The following is a 6,386-nucleotide window of genomic DNA, read 5'->3' on the forward strand; positions in this document are numbered from 1 at the left end:
GTTTCCATCAGATCCGGCCTGCCCCCTCTCTCGCGCATGCGCGTATTCGTATCACATTGAAGGCGCTGTCGATGCATGCAGTATTTTCAGGCGTTATTTTTTATTTTATTTTTTTATACATATAACTATGACGTAATACATTCGACGTTAATGTGCAATACGTACATTCATAATTTGTTTTATTTATGTACAGCGTTATTATCCCTGTTTTAAAACGGAAGGAGAGTGTCTCTGTCGCCCTCTACTGGTAACTGTTGTAAGGGTAAAGGTCCAACCATTAAAACCTAGTACGAGGAAGACTTTTAATGTCTCGAATTCTGACTTTAATTATTAAAGTCGGAATTCGAGATTTGTAAGATGAAAGACATCATTTATATATGTTTAACTTGTAGTGTTTCCACTTAGTTTTTGTTGTGTCTAACTTGTTTCCTTCATTCAGCAACTCCTCTGGTTGTTGTAATTTTTTCTTTAGCTCCAGTCTGAACTGGCTCATTGAATGTACTTATACGATAGTATATGTACTTATAATATAGTTTGGATAAATTGACTCATGGCAAAAAGAAAATTGACTGCTTGATTTAAAAAAAAAAAAAAAAAAAAAAAAAATTGAAACAAAGTATAGTTCTATAAGTTTTTATTTTGAAACACAACAATCCCTGCATTGCACTATATAATATAATCTACAATTTTCTTCCTGAAATAAAATATAATGAAACGTAAAACTAAAAGAAAGACGACCAGAGTGCCATGAATCAAATATTCCTCTACATGTAATGTCACGTGTGTCCACCGGAGGGCAGTTTCGCAGCAGCTTATGGCGATCGTAGCAGGTGGATGACACGCCCCTTACCGGCACCTGTAGTGCAGCTGTCGCTATTGCGGGGCGGTTTAAATTCCCCCCAGGTGTTCAGTCTCGCTTTACTCTGCCGAAGCGAGTGCTGCTGGCATGCAGCTCCGCAGTGTCCCGGCGTCTTTGTGCCATGTGCGTTCTGCAGGTATGTAGCGCAGTCTCCTGACGTGAAGAAGTATTAAGATGCTGCTGCTGACACTTCTCTGTTGTAGCAGGTTGGCGCGTTGGGCCGAGATGGTGTGTGTCCCTGTCCGGTTAGCTGCTGCTGCTAGCAGCTACAAGCACTGCTGCGTTCAAGACACAGGTAACCAGTACTGTAAGCTAAATGCTATTCTGTCTGCTAGTGTGTTTAGGTGTTGCTAACAGTTGACTTTGTTTCTTTTTAAAACTTGTCTGGCGTTGGGCTGCTTTTTGCCCTGCCGTGTCTTCAACTTGTTTATTTTAGCCTTGCTCTGTTCAGTTAGCTGGACTGTAAACAGTCGCGCTGATCTCGTTGTGTAGACGCGATTTTTAAGTTTACAAGAGTTCAATCGTGGCCTGCTCCAATCAGAGGTAAAGTTATTGCAGTGGTTATAGTGGAGGAGCTGCCAAAGTTAGACATGTTGCATGGTTTCTTTGTGTTTTTCTTTACTTTTGAGTTTGTAGTTGGTTTGTAAATGAATATATTGTTTTGAGGATGATTTGAGTGCGGTGACCTCTGCACCAAAATCATACACAAAACAATATTTATTAACAAATCATGTGCAATCTTAAAAGTAAAGAAAAACACAAAGAAACCATGCAACATGTCTAACTTTGGCAGGTCCTCCACTATAACCACTGAATTAACTTTCCCTCCACTGACAACTCACGGCCTGATTGGAGTGGACCACAATTGAACTCTTGTAAAATGGCGTCTCTACAATGAGAGCAGCGTGACTGTTTACAGTTCAGCTAACGAAACAGAGTAAGGCTAAAATAAAGAAGTTGGAGGCAAGGCAGGGTAAACATCAGCCCAATGTCAGACAAGCTTTAAAAAGAAACAAAGTCAACTGTTGGTGTTAACACTAGCAGACACAATAGCATTTAGCTTATATTACTGGTTACCAGTGTCATGAACCCATCAGTGCTTGTAGCTGCTAGCAGCTAATCGGACAGGGTCACACATACACACCATCACAGCCCAACGCTCCAACTTACAACAGATTATTGTCAGCACAGCATCTTATTACTGCTTCACGTCACCAGGCTGTGCTACATATTGAGGTAGATTTGTGTCTTTATTCAATAAAAACAGTTGCTTCAGTCAAATACATATTTCCAATAAAACAATCTTTTCAATCAAAAACCCTACATGCTTATGTAACCAGATGGTTTATATTTCAGTTATCTGGTGTCCTCCTACTCCCAGGGTTTATATCACCCTCCAGGTGCGTTCCGCACATATGTAGCACAGTCTCACGACATGAATAGGTGATATGATGCTGACAATCCTCTATGGGTTGGGGCGTTGGGCAAAGATGGCGTGTATGTGTGTCCCTGTCCGGTTAGCTGCTAGTAGTTACAAGCAATGATGATTCAGGACACAGGTAACCAGTACTATAAGCTAAATGCTATCGTGTCTGCGAGTGTTAATACCAACAGTTGACATGGTTTCTTTTTAAAGCTTGTATAATGTTGGGCTGCCGTTTGCCTTCAACTTCTGTGTTTTAGCCTTGCTCTGTTCAGTTAGCTGAACTGTAAACAGTTGCGCTGCTTTCGTTGTACAGACGCCATTTTAAGTTTACTTGAGTTCAATCGCGCCAATCAGACAGAGTAGTCAGTCGGGGGTGGAGGAAAAGTTATTGCAGTGGTTATAGTGGAGGACCTGCCAAAGTTAGACATGTTGCATGGTTTCTTTTTTGTTTAGCAGTTGATTTGTAAATGTATGATTAGAGTGCAGTGACCTGCCAGAGCTCGCTGGGGTCGTCTGCCCCTTTTCTCTTCCTAACAGATTGGTGTAGGTGGAACACCATGTGTTAGAGATTAAAGAGAACTATATTAATGCTTTAGAGATGCAACTTGACAAGGGACATTGTTTTATTGCGAGAAAGAGACTGTAATGCATCGTGCCTGTATTTATTTGTGGACCTCCATCCACGAATACAGGCACAACGTATTACTTTATTTCTCACAATAAAACAATTCCACTAATCAAGTTGTATCTAAAACATTAAGTCATTTTCTTTCATCTCTAAAACATGGTGTTCCACCTACACCAATCTGTTAGGAAGAGAAAAGGGAGCAGACTACCCCCATCGAGCTCTGGCAGATCACTGCACTCAAACCATACATTTACAAATCAAGTCACTAAGCAAAAAAGAAACCATGCAACATGTCTAACTCTGGCAGGTCCTCCACTATAACCACTGCAATAACTTTCCCTCCACCCCCCACTGACACTCAGGGTCTGATTGAAGCGATTGAACGCTAGTAAACTTAAAATAGCGTCTGTACAACGAAAGCAGCGCGACTGTTTACAGTCCAGCTAGCTAAACAGAGCTAGGCTAAAATAAAGAAGTTAAAGGCAGGGCAAACATCAGCCCAACACCAGACAAGCTTTAAAAATAAAATCAACTGTTAGTGACAACACCTACACACTAGCAGACACGATAGCATTTGGCTTGTAGTACTGGTTACCTTGGTCCTGAACGCATCAGTGCTTGTAGCTGCTAGCAGCTAACCGGACAGGGACACACATACACACACCATCTCGGCCCAACGCGCCAACCTACAACAGAGAATTGTAACACAGCATCTTATCAGCTCTTCACGTCATGAGACTGTGCTACATACCTGCAGACCGCACATCTGCGTCGGGATACCTCGGCACTTGCTTCCAAGAGGACAGAGAGAGACTGATGAACTGGGGCGGTATTTAAACAGCCCCGCATTAGCGGCGACTGCACTACAGGTGCCGGTAAGGGGCGTGTCACCCACTCGCTACGATCGCCATAACCTGCTACAAATCAGATAGATGCATAGTCAATATAAATCATACATACTGTACGACACTAAGCTAGTATGGAACATTGACCAAAAAAAAAGTCCAAATACAAACTGTTAAAATTGTCCAAGTAAAGTGTGTCTTCAAAAACTGTCCAAACATAAACTGTCAAAATGTCCGAGTATAGTATGTCAACAAAAACGAAAAAAGAGTGTTTCATTTAGAGAACATTTTGTGTGTGTTATTTATTTACTGGAGAAGAAATATTTCATTGGAGATGTTTCAGAGTCATGTTTGCCACGTTCATTTGAGTTCAATGTTTAACAGCTCTTTGTGGTTGTTTCACAGCAGCATATGGGAAAATGGCAAACAAAAACGGGAAGCGTTGCATCATGGGAAGTGGAGGAATATCGCGCATCCCTAAAAATATATTTTTTTGCAGGCCAGGTATCGGATAAAGACCCACAAGCCGTCTCAGAGAGTAGAAATGTATTGAAGAAAACCATACCACACTGTGACGTTGGTCATCAATTATGACAAAATACTAAACAATGCCTCCTAAGTTGGTGCGGTCCGCGCTCTCCCCTCTCAACAAATCAATTTGGAATCTTCCGCTTTCTGTTTGTCACCCGGAAGTTCCGCGCACGCGGGGCTAGCAGGAGCAGGAGCAGGAGCAGGAGCAGGAGGAGACACCCGGGAGGACGAGGAGGAACAGCGGGGACAAACACGTGGTGGTAACCGGTGATGAAAAATGACCCACACATTGTTTTTAATGTCGGAAGACACTGACGCTGACCGTGACTGTTTTGTTTTGTTCAGGAAGCTGTAGTTTCGTGTCTGCCAAAGCCGAGAGTTCCCGGATGTTCTGCTGGAGAAGCTACACTGGATGAAGAAGACGAGCCGCCATGAAGACTCGGTGAGCGGCTTCTTTTAGCACTCTGAGACATCACATCAATGTAGTTTCTACACATTTATATTGACCAAATCTGTACAAAAACAGTCTGTTAACACCATATTATTGCGATAACGACGATTAGAAAAATAACTCCATCCAAATGTAATGCAAGTCTATTGGGAAATGAGTTATTGCTCACTTGATTAAATTAAATCAATTAAACCGAATTAAAATGATTACATTTATATATTATTAGAATCATATTTAATTTTTGGTCACTAGACAACCTTAACCTGGCAAATAACACGATTAAACAAATGTTTTTATATACCATCTCCTTAATATTTTAAATAACTGAAATGTCACTTTCTACAATTTGTGTCCAAATTTTACCCAGTATTCACAAAATAAATTTAAAACTAAGATAATCTTGGGGAGTTAATAGAGTACAATTTTGGAAATGCATCAAATCCTTATCGAAAAATGTAATTGTAATGTATTCCATTTAAAAATAAATCAAAAAACGCAAAGTTATTTTAATCCCATGCTCACCGTAGCATATAAATAGATACATTTTAACCGATTATTAGACCAGAACTAAATATTATAATTTCCTCCTCACTGAACATGAACTACTAACAGTACTGCAGTGACTTAAATTAAGATTTCGATCAATAATAGAGTAATTTAACAGTTAAAGCGGTAACAACCAGAGCAGATTAGTAGAGTTTAGCCAGCTGCTAATCTAAATGCTTCATCAAGAACCACAAGCTCAGTGTCAGTCACCAAACAAAAGAGAAATTAAATCAATTGCAAGCTTGCTTGTGTCTTTCAACAAACAGGCCCAAATCCTTATCCAAATCTTAACCACAGTCATCCAAAGAAAATGCTCAAAGTTAACACTTGTATATTTTCACAGAGACGTGTTCAGCAGCTCTGTCAGTGATCAGTGTTGGAGTCTTAAACTTATCACTGAAGAGAACTTCTTTAATGATAAGTGCAAGTCTCCACAGGTGTGTCACTGATTACTGACAGAGCTGCTGAATGTGTCTCTGTGACAATTGTTTGTTAGCATTTTATTTTGTGTTTGTTATATTGACTTTATTCTTGTAAATGTTTAAGTTGTACTGTGTCTAACTTAGTTCAGCAGCTCCTCTGATAGTCTTGTTTGTTAGAATTATCTCTGTGCAGCTTGTGTTATTCTACATCTAGTTAGTAATGTTTTAATGTGTTTAACTTCTTTGGTTGTTGTACTTATAATTTATTTTTTGTCCTTAGCTTGTTATATTTTTTCTTTATACTTAGTAAATTTATTTTACTTTTTGAAAAGTTTAACTTAGTTGTGTTTCCTTCAGTAGCTCCTCTGGTTCTTTAAATTTATTCTTAGCTCCAGTCTTTACTGGCTCATTGAATGTATTTAGTAAATGTTTTTACTTTTAATATATAAATGTAATAAAGACAAAAAGAAAATTGTATGCTTAATTTTTTGAAAAAACAATTTGAAACAAAGTATAGTTGAAGTTTTTATTTTTGAAACACAAAAACCCCTGCATTGCACTATCTAAACACATGTTTCTCTCCAGACATTGAGTGAAAAACGCTCGAAGGGTTCTTCTTCTTCTTCTTCTTCTTCTTCTTCTTCTTCTTCTTCTTCTTCTTCTTCTTCTTCTTCTTCT

The sequence above is a fragment of the Microchirus variegatus genome (assembly GCF_963457635.1).
Source record: "Microchirus variegatus genome assembly, chromosome: 21".
NCBI classification, from domain to species: domain Eukaryota; kingdom Metazoa; phylum Chordata; class Actinopteri; order Pleuronectiformes; family Soleidae; genus Microchirus; species Microchirus variegatus.